The following is a 17,938-nucleotide window of genomic DNA, read 5'->3' as shown; positions in this document are numbered from 1 at the left end:
TCAATTTGTGACTTGCATTATGTGTCCTAAAGCAATTGTCAAAAAGTCTATTATGAAGATTTGGCTAATTTGTCAATTACGTTATTTGATTGCTCGTGTAGGTAATTTCCACTTTTTCGAGATTATACTGCTCAAGGAGCAGGGGCGTGCGTTATGGCCCCGATAAACACGACAATTTTTATTATTTGTGTATACGCTAAAAAATCACAGCATATCCACCGGTGAGTGGTGAAGAGCTTGGGCGAAGCTCCTGAAGCAATCATGGTTACACCGTGAAATCTTCAGTGGTTTCGCCCAGCAGTAATCAAAGCGATAGCCCAGTACATCATCAAAGACGTGACGAACACTGTATATATTCATGCAAGAAATTTTATTAATCGTAAGTGGTAGCTAGACGTGGCTTCCGTTCCCCCTTCATTATAAGACAAGATACTGCAGAAAGTATCGCGCTTGTCATATGGCAAGCTTTTTTTTTTCTTCTTTTAGAATATTTCGTAGAGCCGCTCTTTTTTCTTTTACCAACGCTTCATGTAGGCTGTGACAGACCAATGTATAGTGCAACGTATCCGCTACTATGCTTTGTGCTCAACTTAGCTGATTGAATTGTAGCCAATCAGAGCCCTCGTGGTGGGCTACCTGTCACGGTGTCGGGGTGCTGAGCACTAGCGCGCGGGTTCAATTTCCGCTGACGGCGGCCGCATTTCAATGGAGACGAAATGGAAATAACGTCCATGAGCTTAGATATAGACAAACAATAAATGACCCTATTGGCGAACACTGATATAGAGACCACGACGGTATGCCTCATAGTAATATCGTGGTTTTGACACGTAAAAACCAACAATCTGTAGGCGCAGCGGAGAGTGCGATACAGGCTGCCCGTATATGCAGCACGTGTGACCAAGATAGTTTTGTCATCTTGGAGAACGAGGACACCCTCTGCCACAGACCGTCGCGCTGTCCCTTCACTGCCGACCCTGCAGCCGATGTCATGACCATACACATGGGCTGATAGCAAGGCCAATCGCAGGGGAAAATGAATGCGCCACGCGTTTGAAACGCCCGCCTGTTTGTCTGTTACCTGCACTTATCGAAGCTGCCGTTAAAAAGTGTCGTATTCGTGCTACGCTTCTGCCATAATAACTGTGTTCGCGTAAGTGGAAGGAGCTACACTTTTTATGCGCTGGTAAAAAAAAAAAATAAAGAATAAAAACCGCGAATCTCAACACAAGCTACCTTTCTGTAACTATCATGATAAAGAAATCTGCCTTAGAACACCAGGTGGTCTGCATTTCCAGAGCTCTCCACTACGGCGTGCCTCATAATCATATCGTGGTTTTGGGACGTAAAACCCCAGATTATAGATATGAAATATAACTACCCTCTAGAAACGTCGGCGAAAGTAAATGAACTAGCAGCGCCATTCCTCGGTAGCAAACCTTAACGCGGCTTCTCCCTTGATCTTTACCTTTCGAATTTCCCCGTTAGGTGGCGAAAGCATTCAACGAACAGAAAAACCTCAATGCAAGGAAATATGTGTTGGGCTTCGGTTTAAATGAGAGAAGCGCAAAGCGAAGTTAGGTTTGAGGAAACAGTTGGCAATATGAATGAAAAGAAAATGGGCTGCTAGAGTGCGGAAATGCCTGTGCGTAGAAAGCATGGGCGCGGACTGAAGGTAAATATCAACGAAGTTGGCAGCCACGTACAGGGTAATTGAAAGTTCAAATAAACAACGTGGTGTCATAAAAAAAAATATAGAGAAACAGAGACGGCAGATTGTACAGAAATGATGTAAACAGAAAGACCGTGGAGATTTACAAAGGTGCCAAGAAACAAAATAAAAAAAGAAACCAGAAGCGAAAAATCGGTATGATAATACAAAGGGTAGTGCTTTATCGCTATTTGAAGCATTAGCTGGCTGCCTGAGGACAAACATGCCAGGGTAAGCATATACAACAAGACGAGTCATGTGTTCGCTGCGAAAAAAAAAAAAATCCGGAAGCTATAGACTCGCCGCTTTGTACTTGAACGGTTAGGTGTTATCCCCGAGAAGACCCGTAGAAGGTACGCCTATGGGTTTAAGGCCGACGTTTGATGTGAGTAAGAGACGTGTTGAAGAGCGTAGGATAAATAAGCGAAAGTGATATTTACGGAACAGGAGTCGCTGCAGGCGTAGATAACAGTACACTGTAAAACCAGAAGGTTGTGTGAAGCAGGACAAGAGAGAGAGACAGCAAGATCGACTGTTATAGATAGAGTAATAAATGATTGTAGCGAACGGGCTCCGACTACTGGCCGCCACCTTATTTCAAAGAAGATGCTGATAACTATCATTACCATCCTTACCATCGCTCATTTCAAGACGTCTATTTTAGAACAAGGATAAAACGTCATACAGCAGCAGGAAGAGGGCTTGCGATATGAAATTGACATCCATTGCACTGGAATAAGTACGTCTTTGTAAAACGTTCGCCGACTTTTATTGAGAGAGAACAACTCATTTTGCTGCGCTAAGGTGAAGAGTTGGCGCCTTCTAACAGTCTTATTCACGCCACCCAAGCAGGGGACTTGGCTTCGAAATCCGCGGGTGTTGTAAAGAATATTATAACTGTTATGTGGCCCACTTCAAAAGTGACACGAGTTCCTGCAGTGGATACTCCTGTCCACCGCTACAGTCGCGGACTGCGAGGCCTTAAGGCCAAACCCCATACACGCGAAAATGCACGCGACAGCGACGAGCGACGCGACGTAGATTGTCTTCGCGCAAGCGGTCGCTTGGATGGGCAAACCCCATTCACGCGACGGCTTCAGCGAGCGATCTCCACTGTTGCTGGCATGAGGGCGTTTACTCGTGCCAAAAGTGGCCCGTAGTCAGCGGTATGCAATGTAAAATACGATGTTTTGTTGCTTAATGGTACATAAAATGTTTATCATTGTCTTTCAGCATTTTTTTTCGATCCCATCACTGCTGCTACGTGCCGCCAAGCCGCGTCACAGACGGCGCGGGACTTGTAGTTCCCGTCCCTGAGGGCACGTTCGCGTTCAACAACGTCAACGTTGCGCTCGTCGCCGTTGCTCATGTTGATGAACGTTGTTGTTGATGCGCGTCGATAAGAAAGCGGCGACAATCAGCATTACGTCACTGATTCATCTTGTTCCGGTGTTTTGCTATTGGCTGCTTGAGCACAGCACTTCCGGGCGACGAGCGACGGATTCCAAATCTGAAAAACCGAGCGATCGCGCGAAATCGACCACGCGACACGCCGCGCGAACGTCTCGTTTCGTCGCTCACAGCAAAGCTCGTCGCTGTCGCGTGCATTTTCGCGCATATGGGGTTTGGGCTTTAGTCCCGAGGCCATCCCTCAGGAACTTCTCCAGCCAAGCCCTACATCAGGAGAAATGGCCACCGCCGGCGCTTCACAGGTGGCTGTTGAGCAGCCGATGCGAGAAAGTTTGATGTTTAACATTTCTCACGTGTTTACTTTAGTGGGGCGAATTACTCGTATTCACGGTTTACCGCTGATGCCCTCCGGAGCTTCGCCCCACTCATCATCATTCACCCCGTGGATATGCTGTAATTTATTTTACTATACACGAAGCCACAATGTGTTGACTCTTTCAAAGCTTTCTAATAACTGGCACTCTTGCATGCTACTCTTCAGGGAGTTGAGAATCTGCATCGGTTAAAAGTACATAATTGTATACCTTAAGTGCTATGGGCTACAGCGCGAATCGGACCAGCTAATATATTCAACTGAACTAAATTCTCATAAAAAAACACGGATCATGCAGCACTTTACAGAAGCATAGTTCGCTGCAATGAGGGCAGTTCTGCATACTCAGTTCTTGCTGCAATTATGTACCCTGTTGACACATGTTGTCTTTCGGCGAGCAGTGACGTCGGCGTACATCTATTGCAGCGATGATAACAATGCTTCAACAATAGTGCCCACAATAATACCGTTTGAATTCACTTCGGCGAGCTGGAGGACAGAGTAAACACAGATAAAGAACAATTAAAGACGTACGAAAGACACAGCTCACAGAGGGAGCGGCCCGTTTCCCACGGTTACCGTTGCTACAGCAACGGCACGGATGAACAGTGCCGTATCGCGATGTGTCCAGTCTTGCTCCCCATGTTCTCCACAGTAATCGTGGATATTTTTTTCCTACGCTTCACAGCGCACCTCACGTATTCTCCTACAATCTTACTCACCTACTTTGAAGTCCTCTTCTACTTTCCGGCCGTAGATTGGAAGTATCGTGAATATTCTTTGAGACTCCTGGGATAGGAAAAAAAAAGTCAAGAGCAAAGCATGCAGACTTTGGCAGGGAGAGCAACACGACGCAGGTGTCTATGCTATCATCACTGCAGAGTGATTTTTGGGATACGGTGGGTTATGTGGCTGTGGTATGATGAAAGGAGGTATTATCGCAATACGTGGGGTTAGCCTGGTCTTTCTTCGAACGATTTGAGCCTTCTTGTAAACACGGTATACGTCTTCGAAGCCCATGTGGAGAATGCTTCTCTTCTGTGGGCTGTCAAGCTATCTTGTCATTGTACTCAGACGACTGCTAATGAGTTCTGCAGAATCCCGCAAGGTAGCGGAAGGGTTATCAAAGGGTTAATTGACAACCGCCTGTTTGTAGCACGATTCCACAAGAAAACTCGGATTTCTGAGAAAGGAAAGCTCCTAGTTGAAGAAAAATTAGTCCTGGTCCGGGGATCAGACGAAGTGTTACATCACCAAACTTACCATATAAGGTACAATGCGTCAAAGCAGAGTGTTTTCATCTTATATACCTTGTGTTTTCATCTTATATACCTTATATACCGCAGGCGGTGGCAGTCTTTTTTTTTTAATCACGAGCGCATGCTCAGTAACCTTTGGTGCAGCAGTGCTAACCATTAATCCAAACGGATTCGCTGTGGTATCGAGAGAAACACGTTCTAAGCCTTAAAAAAGTAAGCTTTCCTAGTTATCAGTGGTGCATAAATGTTGTACTTTGGCTCCACCGTGTTCGAAACTCTGACATGTCGGTTAATTTCATTGTTCGACCGCGTACAGAACCTCCGCGCACACAAAGAAAACATTCACAGTAAGGGGAACTGCTAAAACTTTATGGTGCATTACTTTTATCATTATACTTACTGGAACTGAATCCACTGAGCTGCATTCTAACGCTCGACTGGCTGACATCACTTTACACCAGTACACAGGCGTAACAAGTCATTGGCGATATGGCTACAAAATGGAACGCACCTTGATAACGCACTCGAGGTACTTCATGAGTGAAGCGTCTTCTCTTGTCACATCACGTTCCAAATCTTCGTGAAATATTGAATTGATTTCGTCGACAACTTTATCTTGGACATCTTGGTGGAGTCCTAAAATGTACAGCAGATACGTCAGGGCAACTGCTGTCGTTTCGTGGCCCTGAAATTATAGGTGCAAGTTGCTTAGAATACGTTGAAAGGGTTAGAACTTTACCATCAAGATGCAGTGAGTACAAGGTTATACTCGTCGGCAGTGCACCTGTAACACCGCCGTACAACGCAAACGACTGTGTCCTCCTTAGCGTTTGTTTTGTACTATAACTAATGGCAGAATCATGTAGTAATAGTTACAGATAATAACTGTTGGAGTATTGCACCTTGAGCCTGCAACGTACACCTACGTATGGTGACACTGTAGCGGTGCGTTTTCATACCCTGTGACGGACATATAGAGAAGGACTTTCCTGAGCTCTGTTAAAATTGATGTTATAAGCCAGACAGTACAGAAGAGGAAGACAAAAATAACGGAGATGCCGTGGAACCTTGCACAATATGGGAACAGCATCTTTTGACGCCTTCCGTAAGGAGTATATGGTATAGGCCGCAACTGTGAAAACATAAATAAAAAAAAAGTCGCGCGGAGGCTTACAACGCCATTTTTCAAGTGGATATGGCGATCAACGTTCGAAGCCGAACACTGTGTCCTTTTATACCCAAGACTTCTGGACTGGGAGTTTCTACTACGTCTTCTCCGTACAGCGCTGCACGGCGGCAAACCGTAATTTTCTGCTTGGTTAGCCTTCCTGGCTTTCTTGCTCATTTCGTATCTTTTTCACTATGTAGTACCCGCTGCAATCACCTGTCGCTCTTTTTGAAATGGAACGCCCACCCTACCGAAGGCGAAGCTTCAAAGGAAATCCAAACGGAATTTTCTAAAAGAAACCTTTCTTCTTAATGAAAAATTCGTCATGATCCGGTAATCAAACCCACGACCGACGCCATTCCAAGGCGGTCGCTCTGGCATCTGAGTTAATCCGCATCGTAGTGCGGATTACACCGTACCTTTTGGTGAACCTATTTTCCCACTTGTTGGCTTGCGTGTAACAGGCCTGCCGCCTGTTTAACCCTGCGCAGGGTCACTGCGGATATATCCTGGAGCCTTCTCCATAGGCGAAGGTCAATACATGATGAAATACTCTCGGAAAAACCACAAGACACTGCTACACCCAGCAGGTCTCCTTACTTTCGCAATCCCGAGCAGGCTCTCCTGCCGCACTGTATTTGATGTTCTCCTGTTGAGCCAAAAGTCGTGCATTCTCGACACCGCTGGAGTTCACTTGCGGACGGAGTTTATAAAGCGTTCTTACGCAGTTCTTTGGTACATGTTAACCATTTCGGCCCTGTCGTCTTCAAGTGACGACACCAAACAAAATTCCCCTAACACCCCAGAAACGAAACCAATACTGCTAATTCTAGGGCTTGTATTTCTTCAATGATCCCCACTGCGATGGGCATCATTATTGTGACATTTTCGCGGAGCTGGGAGCCACAACGAAGAAGAAACGTGACCGATGTCATGGGTGACGCCGAGGCGGGTAGGCTGAGGCGGGTAAGCGCCGTTTTCAGGGCGAAGACCCTGAGTTGTGTCAAGGACTTCCTCACTCCCAAATATGACGTTGGTTCAGATTTTGTGTAGTCTACTGAGTGGCAGAAATAAAGAAGCCATTTTTTTTCCTTTCACGACCACTGAGCCCTGATGACCTAATTTGACGCCATGCTTATAAATCCCTAAATACTTACACCACTGGCTCAATTTTTTTAGGCCTTCTGAGGTCCTAACTATTAGAAAAACACGTACAGAAAAGTTATCCGACAAAAATAAAAATTCCAGGGCTGAAAGGGTTAAATAACTCTAGGGGGTTAATCGAGAGTCCTTCAGTCTGACGTGTCCACCTCGGTGTTGCAGTGTTTACGGTACTTGGTCGCTGACCCGAAAGTCGCAGTTGCATTTCAATTGAGGCGGAATGCTACAGGCCTGTGCAATGTCAGTGCGCGTTAAAGAACACCAGGTGGCCGAAATTTCTGGAGCCCTCCAGTACGGCGTGCTTCATAATCATATTGTAGTTTTGGCGCGTAAAACTCCAGTTAATATTAATATTCAGTACGACGTGTCGCAGGTATTGTGCAACTTGAAGACGTAAAAAATAAATCGGTCAATCTTTTGTAAGTAGAATTCAACACGGCAGACGAAAAAGAGACGGAACTGCAGCGTTGCTATTTCGCCTTATATTCGAAAAATTAGTCTATAGGGCAGTCGCGCAGTTCTTATTTGCGGAGATTAGGAAACTAAATAAACTTGTTCGACGGCCTTGTACCTGCTTAACATTCCAAATCAGGGAACGATGTCAGCGTACATGTTCAAGAGACTCACCGCGAAGAGGAACGTGTTCACTTCTTCTATAATGTCCTGTTCTGAAAGGGTAGAGTCCTCCAGGTGATGTCTGAGAAGAACATCCAGAAATGCTTTGGAATATTTTGCGTTCTGGTCTTTCCTGCCACCGTTTTTCTCTTGCCTCAGTATCTCTTTCCGCTTCCTTATAACCTTAATGGCGAAAATGTGAACGGAAAAAAAATTAGTGAAACGGAAAAAATATGCACCGCTTCAAAAAAAAGATAAAAAAGGAACGAGTAAGACATGTGACAGTTTTCCAGAAGCTTCTCGAAGAATTCTGCCTCTGTGCAGCAAAGTCATATAAAAAGGAAGTCACCAGTGTGACTGATGCTTGTACATTTATAATGGACATGTACAGCACTCACAGATTGAAACTCGACATCATTTTTTTTAAAATACAACGACTGCTATGAGCTATTCCTCGTGATAACCGTGCCATGTCGCTGCAAGTTTGGCCGCTAAAGGTAATGCTGGCTCTGATGTAAGAGTACGAGTCAAAATTACGCCCGTATGACACGAACTGTCGACTCTGGGAAACGAAAGTACGAGAATAACTTATCCCCAAATTCTTGCGTTTCAGTCCGTGAGTACTGCACCATACGCCATAGAGAGGGACCTTCCGCTTTTGACCAGCTAGCTTCTTTCACAAGAATTAGCATTTTGTTTTCCATGTGCTGAGTTTCAGTGGCATTCGGCAGATGCTGCAGAACTGCACTACCGCGGCTGTAGTGCGAGCTTAAAGTGTCGTGTTGCGCTTGGCTTCTATTTCAACACGCGTTTCTCATTTATGCAAGATAACCGCTAGCAAAGCATGTAAGCGTCTCACTCACAGTACCGATAAAATAAAAGTAGTAAGCTCTTCTAATTTAGCGTATGGTGCTTGCCATGCGGACGACAGCGGCCACCATGCATTCCGAAGAAGAGCAACAGCAGAGGACTCTGGATGTTTTGCCTTTGTTGGTCGGTGTCTGCGCTATCTGCGATCTCGTTGTTGCGGCTAAGCGCCGTTTTTGCTATCGACCGTGCGGCCGGTTGCAGAGCCGTAGTCAGAATTCTTCTCAGATGATTTATGTTTCTGGATTAAAAACGAGAACTAGGCGCGGGAGTGTTCATCATTCACAGTGAAGCGGAAGCGCTATCGCATGTAACTTACACTCGGTGATTAAAAGTACAGAACGATGTTTCAAAGCACCGAAAAAAGCACCGTGCGCGGATTTTCACGCGCTTTCATGATGGGAAACTATTCGTTTTATTCGTTGGCCTAATACTGGCTCATTTCCTTATATGCATGTTGGACAACTTTTGGCTCATTCTGTAGTGAAAGACCACACGACACACTGGGAAATTTAGAACTATATCAGGAATCTTTGTTTTTTCTTTTTCATATGAGGAGTCTTTTTTTTTTCCTTTTTTATATGAGGAATCTTTTTTTTTTCTTTTCCAACAAAGCGAAACTGGGCGAAATTTTATGGTAACACGAATCACATCTAGGTTTCTTTCATACTAAAAACACTTCTAGTCAGAGTTTGGAGATTACCGATTGAAACACCCACTCAAAAGAAGATTACTTTCGAATAAAAACGAGTCATATCCTTGACCTGTTCGAATCGAAATTGTTCATATCCACTTTTAACCAATGGCCGTGCTCCAGGAACATCTCGTGATCAAAACAGCCATCATAGCCGCCTGCAGTCCGTTCCATAATCGGCAAGTTACCTTGCTATCATGCTTTTTTTTTTCCAAGGTGATACATATAAAATGTACGATCGGCGGAGATGAGGAGATTAATTGAAGTCCGTTCCAAAAAGAAGATTTCGCGCTGCGTAAGCCCAGCAAAACATATACGACTTACCAAGTGCACACTCGAGGGGGAAAAAAATGATGTGCTCTCGCAAATGAAAAATTAACAAAGTGTCATAGCGTAATAGAAGCATGTCCGAAGGCGCTGCGTGGTGTTTTCACTTCGTTATTATTATTATTTTTTTTGTACGCCGTGCCTTCTCAAGCGACAAAAGTCTGCAGGGTATCGATGACTGTTCTCATCCTACAAAGGGCGGCACCGAGGAAAGAACATTTGTGGGGTTAATTATGGTGCAAATCTTTGCGACATCGTTCATACTGGCGATGACAAACCACCTAAATGCTACTGTGTGGTCGCGAACAAATGAGAGAGACCAATGAATGTAATAACGATCCATTGCCTATCCCGCATGTCCGGACTTCTCACGAGCGTACCTCATTGACAAAATTGTTGAGATCCTTGGCAGCCCTCGTAAATTTTCTCTTCTGACCGGACAGGTTGTACGCCGTGTTCCACCACAACCATGGCTTGCTCAGCCTCTCCATGCCGCAGTTCAGGAGACTGCAAACCCCCGCAGCGAGACCGGAAAAGTTCATTCGCATATTAATTCATTCCATGCAAAACATTCTTGGCTGTACTTACGTATGCAGATTTTTAACGTAGCTATGTTGAGTGGTCCCCTGCGCTCCCAGGTGTATTCCCATTGATGATTCTAAGGGAGATGATGAAATGCACGGAATAGAGGAAGCAAAACGTTTCAAGGTATCACAAAAAAAAAGTGCGTCACGTTGTTCGCCCACAGCTTATTGATGCTTTAGTTCTCTTTGTGTGCTGCAAATTGTACTGCATCTGCAGTGATATAACCCTGTTCATTTGTTAGCGACAATTTATTTTTTTTTTATTTTGTGAACCCAGATTTAAACTAATTGTTGTTGGACATTCCTTTCCTGCTTTGGCCTATCAGGCCTGCAGTATTGTAAAACAAACAAACAAACAAACAAACAAACAAACAAACAAACAAACAAACAAACAAACAAACAAACAAACAAACAAACAAACAACCAACCAAACAAACAAACAAACAAACAAACAAATTAATTAATTAATTATTTAAATAAATAAATAAATAAATAAATAAATAAAATAAACGCTACACTGTTTCTTGACAGTCATATGTTTGTGCCATTTAGCATTTAGTTTGCTCCCTTGCGCACCATTCGACTATACGTATATCGTAACTGTCTCGCTATATGCTTAAAAAGCAAAAATCCTCTCTCGTGAAGTATGTCGTCATGAATTATGAAAATAATCATTGCAATTGCCTTCTGCTTGCAAAGTTGTCCCATTGATGTTCACATTGACGTTTCCGTTTAAAATAAATGAAATAACCTGATTACCAGGGTCACTTAGAGTTGCAAATGTTTTAACTAATGCATTTTGATACGGCAAACGCATCAACTCTGAGAGTATGTCCTCATCATAAACAAAATCACTTTATTTGAACTTCTGCGAGGCACAGTCTAGCGCGCACACACTCTGCACCAACTACTTCAAATAATAACAGTAATGATTGCTGCGGTTGTACGTGCCAAAACCACTGTATGTTTATGAGGCATGCCGTAGTGGGGGACTCCAGATTCATTTCGACTACCTGGGATTCTTTAACGTACAGTTATATCTAAGTACACGGGTGTTCTTGCATTTTACCCCCATCGAAATGCGGCCGCCGTGGTCCGGAGACGAAAACGCGACCTAGAGCTTAGCAGCAGCGTGACACCTCACCTGCTTAGATACCGGCGGCTACGAAATACTTCAAAGTGGAGTACAGCCTCCTCCACCCCTTAATGCGCAAGAGCGCAAGTGTTGTGGCGTCAAAGCGCAAGCGCATGTCACAGTGGCGTTAGTGCTTTACAGTCTTGAAGCTACAGTGGCGTCAGGATTTGCTGCATTCACAGTGCTATAAAAGCCGACTTTATTGTGCTTGCTGCTAGCTGTAACGTGGATGTCCTTTGTGTTAAGTGGGTACGATGGGTCGACCAAGTAAGTTAGTTCCTGAATACCAGTTAGTTAGTTGTGCAACTACGCACACTAAACGAGGAGAACACACTCGCATAAGAAAGTTTATTGTAATTAGTTAGAATGCTTCGCTCTTCGATAACTCTCATTAAAAAAGCTTCGGTTGTAATTGTCTACTGGTATTTTTACCACGTCTGCCTTCATTTTCTTATTGAACGGACAGAAGTGCTCGGTATTGAAATCAATACTCTAAGCTTTCACCTTTCAAACATTCGCCATTCGACTGAATCGCAAAACTTCATTGTCTGACAACTCCTAATAACTTGTAAGTGCTGCTTTTGAAACTTGCTCGTTATTGTAAGAGCTGAACTTTTTTTAATATTTATGTATGAAAAAAAAAAAAACATGGGAAGGTAGGCTACGTTAGAGCTGGCTATCCCATGAACGCGATAGTAGTATTGAAGTAACACGAAAAAAAAAAAAAAACTAGAAGGAATAAGAATAAGAAAAAATTTGCAGTCGCTTATCTCGGCTACGCCAGGATAGACGTAGCGTTAGCTAAGGTTCAGCTGATTATTCTTAGCTTTCCTGGTTGTCAAGCTTCTCCGCTTTTCTGCGTCGCATAGCAGCATTTGCGCTCTCTTTCTCCATGGCTATACCACACTGGCAAACGCCAGCCAGCCGGTCTGACAAATGGCTAGCCTCCCTGTCCTTCCGTTTTCCTTTTCCTCCTCCTCCTCCCCGCTATATGTAACCCCCACTGATACGTCTGCGTACGCGCGCAAAATGAGAGGCGCTATCAAGTGGCTCCGGCGCAGCGTCAGACGGCCACTGCGCAACGAAGGCGCACAGCTGGGCGCGCGCCGGCGCCAATGCGTCTGCCACGGCTATGACGTCGCTCCTCTGGAATGCGCAGAACGGCGAGGCGCGTGCAGCGGCGGCGGAGCGCGAAGCGGCGGCGGCTCCGGGGCGCCAGCTGTGCTCCGTATGACATCACTGCTCCTCACGCATGCGCAGCACGGCTCTCCAACTGCCACGCGAAACTGCTCCGCCTCGGCTAGTGTAGCTAACAGTACAAAAAGAAAAATAATCAGAAGCACCGTGTATACATATACGATATGTGGCGTATAAACAATGAGCAGAGTGTGAGGGCACTGGGGGGCTATTTCGTACGTGTTCTGTGACAGAACGGAACGACATGTCATGAGAGGGCGAGATGGAGCCGCACGGGATTGGTCGAGGCTCGTCTGACGGTCAGACTTGATAATAGCAACCGGAAACGGCAGCGCAATAATTTTCGCAAAGAACCGGCACAGAACGGTCGGAGGCACCGTTCCGTCCGATAGAACGGATACAAAACGGTCTTCGGGCGATTTGGATTGGGTCGAAACTTAAGTGCTCGGGCCGGAGAATTGAATTCGCCTGCTTTGTGTCTGACTTGCTCTAATCCCGCGCCGATAGTTTGCGAAAATCGCAACCAGCCGCCCAGCACCGAACAACTGGTCAAATTGTGACACCACCTTGCGTCCACTCTAGACGTTAACACAAATAATTTGTTAAAGCCATCGCGCTCTTCCATTTCAAGCTTTGAAAAACAATGCCTGCCACTATCGATGTTCAGCTATAATAATTCTATATTTCTTCATGCGTTGAAAACATTTCTGAATTCCCACAGCTCGCCTTTTGGCTGTTTGCTCCCTCTCGTCCTCCCGTGATGTTTCGTTCCGTTCTGTCACAGAACGCGTTCAAAATAGCCTCCCTGGTTGCTTTGCTACTGTACCAGCACTTAAGAAACATTTATGTACCTACATTTCTTCAATAAGCGTTTACGGAATACATTACTGCGGAGCAGGGTCAACTGCACCGTCACGTATTCGGTGTCAACAACTAATCTGCCATATCATTTGAAATTTGTTTGTTCCCCACAGCATAGTTCTTTTTAATCCTTTTACATTTTAAAATAGGATTCTCCGCCCAAATTATATGACACTTGCACACCCAAGTAAATCATCAGGTAATATGCTCAGATGCGATTACATTCACCGCCCTACTACTCACGTGTAGTTAAGTTTTGTGCGTCAGTGTGGGAACATGTGCGTTGTATTTCGCAACGTTCAGCATTATTTGTGCATAGAACAAGCTTGTGATTTAACTGCATCATATTTATTGTACGTGTTTCGTTTATGTACAAAATAAATTAATGCAATAAAATATGCATGAATGCGCGCATACATGGAACAGAATGCTTCCTTGAAGGGCTCTTCAAGGTTGTGTATTGCATGCCCTTTATGAGAGGCTAGCATAACAATTTATTTTTTGTGTCACCATTCTCCTTCTTTTAAAGATTGTGCGAGCAACGCTTTTCTTCCACCATTCCCTATGCACAGAAGCCTGCACTCCCTTGAAATGTTTGCACGAAGAACTCCAAATCCCATTTGCATTTCCTCATTTCCAAGAGCTCGCAACAAACGATAATAATAAGGAGATAGCGTCACATTGATACCTTTTTTTTTTCTTTTTGACTTCACAAACAACCGCCTTTATATTTTTATCCTAGGCCAAATCCACAGAGATTCTCTTTCTTAAGTGCTCTGTGTCATTAACCGAATTTCTTCGCTATTAATATGTCTAAATGACAGGAGTGGCTGAAAATCTTTCTTACGAACATTTCTAGGGTAAAAGGTTTTTGCAAATACCAACCTCCATCTTTCTTAGCTATAGACAACAGCAAGTAAACAGCAGCAAGTTCAGCAGGTACGCATGATATCGTATGTGCCAAAAAATGTTATAAGCCATGTCTTTCTTACAGAACTAAGTAAAAATCATCCGTAATGTAACATTGGGTTAGTTCACTCAGATCACATTACATTCCCAGCGTCCTTGGCTTTGCCACTGACAGTTCCTTCAGCGGCAACGAATGACCGCACCATATACAGCTGCGGGCAGACATACGTCAGTGGTTGAATCAGTATACAAACATTAAATGATCAATAGCCGGGCTTTCGGACATTGCTTTTGCTATTAAATATGCAATAGGCCCAGTACGCTGGCTCTACGCGCCTTTAAGTCTATCCGCCCTGGTAGCTTAGCGGCTACTCTGTTGCGTCGCTATACTCGAGGACGCGGTTTCGAAACCCGGCCACGGCGCAATATCGAACACGCCAAGCTTGTTCTGGCATGTCGGTGGGATTCTGCATTTCGATGAGAGCGAAATCTAAGTTCACCCGTAGACGTTGATTTAGTTGCACATTAAGGAACACCAGGCGGTCAAAAGTCATCCGGAGTCCTTTACTACGGCGTGCCTCATAATCGTATCGTGATTTTGGCACGTACGACACCAGAATCCATTTTTTTTTTCGAGTTTAGAACACCGTTCTTCTTGCATTAATTTCGCGATTCGCGGGCATTGTTTATAAGCCGGGACATTACCGCACAGCACGTCGAGGGTGCAGTGTGTCATCATAGGAAACAGGTCGACGAAGTCCAAGTGCGAAGAGTCTCTGATCTTCTGCACCAGTACTCGGGCCTGTTCGTTGAATATACCTACGCAGTTGTCGAGGACGCGGAAATGGAATGCCGGCGTGAGAAGCTTCCTTCGTGATCGCCATTTGTTTCCTGTGCTGGTAAAGAAACGCACGACAAAGCTTTGTGAAGGCCTTTTGTAATTATTTCTCGGATATATTTAAAGAATGCCCATTATTCACTAGTCATTTCCTTAATCGAAAGAAAGCGCATGCCGATAGAAAGAGGTTGCGGCTATAAGCTTATTGTTCAGGGAGGTAAAGCGGGCATCTGGAGCACACAAAAAAATGAAATAAAAAGAAACTACGTATTTACGCACGTCGCTAATATATAGAGTGCTGCAATTGGATGCTGCGCAGTGACATACCCCTGTGACCTACCGAGACGTGATGATTTATAATTACGTGCTAAGTATAATTAAAACGTCGCTTTTAGGACAAGATAATATTGCAGCTATAACCGTAGTTCTTCAAGCCAGATTTGCAAAACCTTTACATTAAAGAAGCATCTTTTTCTCTGGATGTTATTTTTGCAAGAGAACCAATATCAGCCCGCTTGTAAATGCACCATGCCGACGCCACATGGTGCCACCGATGATCGCAGAGAACAGAGCCACCAATAATATCAAGCGCTGTTGATGTTAGGAGGAGAATTGCAGGGCACATGCTTCGACTAGATTGCTTTACCGTGTTTTTTGAAAGCGCGTGGCTTGCGCCCGCCTTAGCCACGTTCTCATGTTATATGTTAAGCTACTCTTACGAAATATCGGATCTACAACTACGGCAAGCTTACTTGCATTAGGTTAGTCACATCTGTCAGAAAGAAATAAAGAAATAGTTGATTGCTGACATTTACATGTTTTATAATTAACGGACCCTATTACCACGATAGTGTCTGTATTTACAAATCTATTTTAGCTGGGTATGGTTTCTTCTTACGCATTAATGTTCCCTATAGTAATCTCTGAGTCCCATATATTTCAAACGACCCAAGTAACCTATTTTATTTTCGTTCTTTGAACCTCCTCTTGCTGTTGTTTAGCGGGGGCAGCTACTTTGTCAAAGTGTAGCAGTATTTCGGGGTTACACATTTCTTCTACAAGGAAAAAATAAGAGAACCTTGCATTGAATTGAACTCATCGCATAAAGATTTTCCTAAGAGGACTAGCGATGGGAAGTCCAGGGGTCTCTTGCACATGGTGCCACAGATGCGTAGAGGATCTTGTTCGCCAACAGGCACTTTAGGTGAATTTATACGAGCTTTTAGAAGTGTAGCAGATTTCTAGGTTCTTTTACGGCGTGATAGTGTGGCGCCATCTAGCACGAACTTGCCGAATGGCGGCTGTTGCCGCCGATATTTCCACGCGCACCTTTTAGTTCTTTGGGATTCTTTTTTTATTTTTGTTTTTGGTGTGGTTCGACATTTCACAGCCAACGGGTTCCAGACAAGACGCTTCACAAAACAGTGCAAGTGCTAAACGATAACTTGTTATAGGCTGCAAAATCGCTGCACTTACATTAAATATCTATGACTCCGTACACGGCAACTCGAGTGGCCGCTAAACACAAATACATGAAATATTACTTCAAATTAGCCCGCTTGCAGCGCGAGTTGCGGGATCAATATGCGTACAGCTTTAATTAACACTGACATATTGACATCATCGCATGCTGAGCCATTGAAGAGGAGCTGCACTCTACCTGTCATGCGGGACACATTGTACTAATGTAAACGCACTACACGGAAAAGCGGTAAGTGGATGTGCTTCAATATGCCGAATGGATTCAGCTCTAAGGCGCGAGAGACAAGGACAGCTGACGCAGCAATCCATTTTGTGAGGGAGGAGAGAGCGGAAGAGCAGGGAGGTCAAGTGAATGCGCGTCTTGTTCGCTACCCTACTCAAGAGAGAGAGAGGATTAAGGGATGAATAGAAAGAAAGGAAGAGCCAGATAAGAGAATTAGCAGTCTGAACACGTCTGACTGTCCCCGTCTCACTGAGACACCCTCCTTGCAGTCTGACAGTGACAAGGCGCAGCTTTCTATATGTGAGTGCCAAAGCCTTACCCCAATACTCTTAAGTCTCCGCGATGCTTGGAAGATGTGTGAGTTGCGTGCAACGTTAGATAAACTCTGTTGTTCTCCCGCACCGGAATGAACCCTGTGTTATTCTGTCTGTGCGGGGAACACAAAATGCGGAGTCACGGTAATGGATCTATGCCTTGATTGTCCACGCCCCCCTTTTCAGTCATGAAAGTGTCTTCTTTACTGAAGTCATGCAGTCGAAACAAGGTGACTGGTACACATGGCATATACATAATTATTCTGTGCATAGATTTTCATTCAAGAATTCAATGCATATTCTCGTCAAACAGCCGGAGTAACGCTAACGTGCACCCATGGCGTCGCGCTGCTAGGGCAGTCAGCAAGTGTAATAAACAAAGCAAAAATATATATACTTGATAACACAGAAGCAAAGCGATGCTAGTGCTTTTCTATCTGTCCGTACCACTGTACGCCAGAGCTTTCATGCTGTCTACATGTCGAAGCGCTCGAACTATACACCATGCACATTTGACCGAAATTGGTGTCTTGCATAATGCATTATCGTACTTAGCATTGATCCGTTTCACCCAGTTATGACTTGCGCAAGGGAGTGGCAGTTCGCTGGTAACTTTTCGCGCGCAATATGTGTGTTTTCATCCGTGTTTGAACCACGTGACCCGAGTTCACTATTTCGCACGATTTCCTCGAACTTCAAGCAAGACTGGAAATGTCGCTAGAAACTTTTCCATACATTTGTAGGCAACTTCGAACTCTCTGCAGATACGACACAATTGCCGTCTTTAGGTAATTGTTGCCTACGTTAGCC

The sequence above is a fragment of the Rhipicephalus sanguineus genome, chromosome 1, assembly GCF_013339695.2.
Source record: "Rhipicephalus sanguineus isolate Rsan-2018 chromosome 1, BIME_Rsan_1.4, whole genome shotgun sequence".
In the NCBI taxonomy this organism is placed as follows: domain Eukaryota; kingdom Metazoa; phylum Arthropoda; class Arachnida; order Ixodida; family Ixodidae; genus Rhipicephalus; species Rhipicephalus sanguineus.
This window is presented reverse-complemented; position numbering follows the sequence as displayed.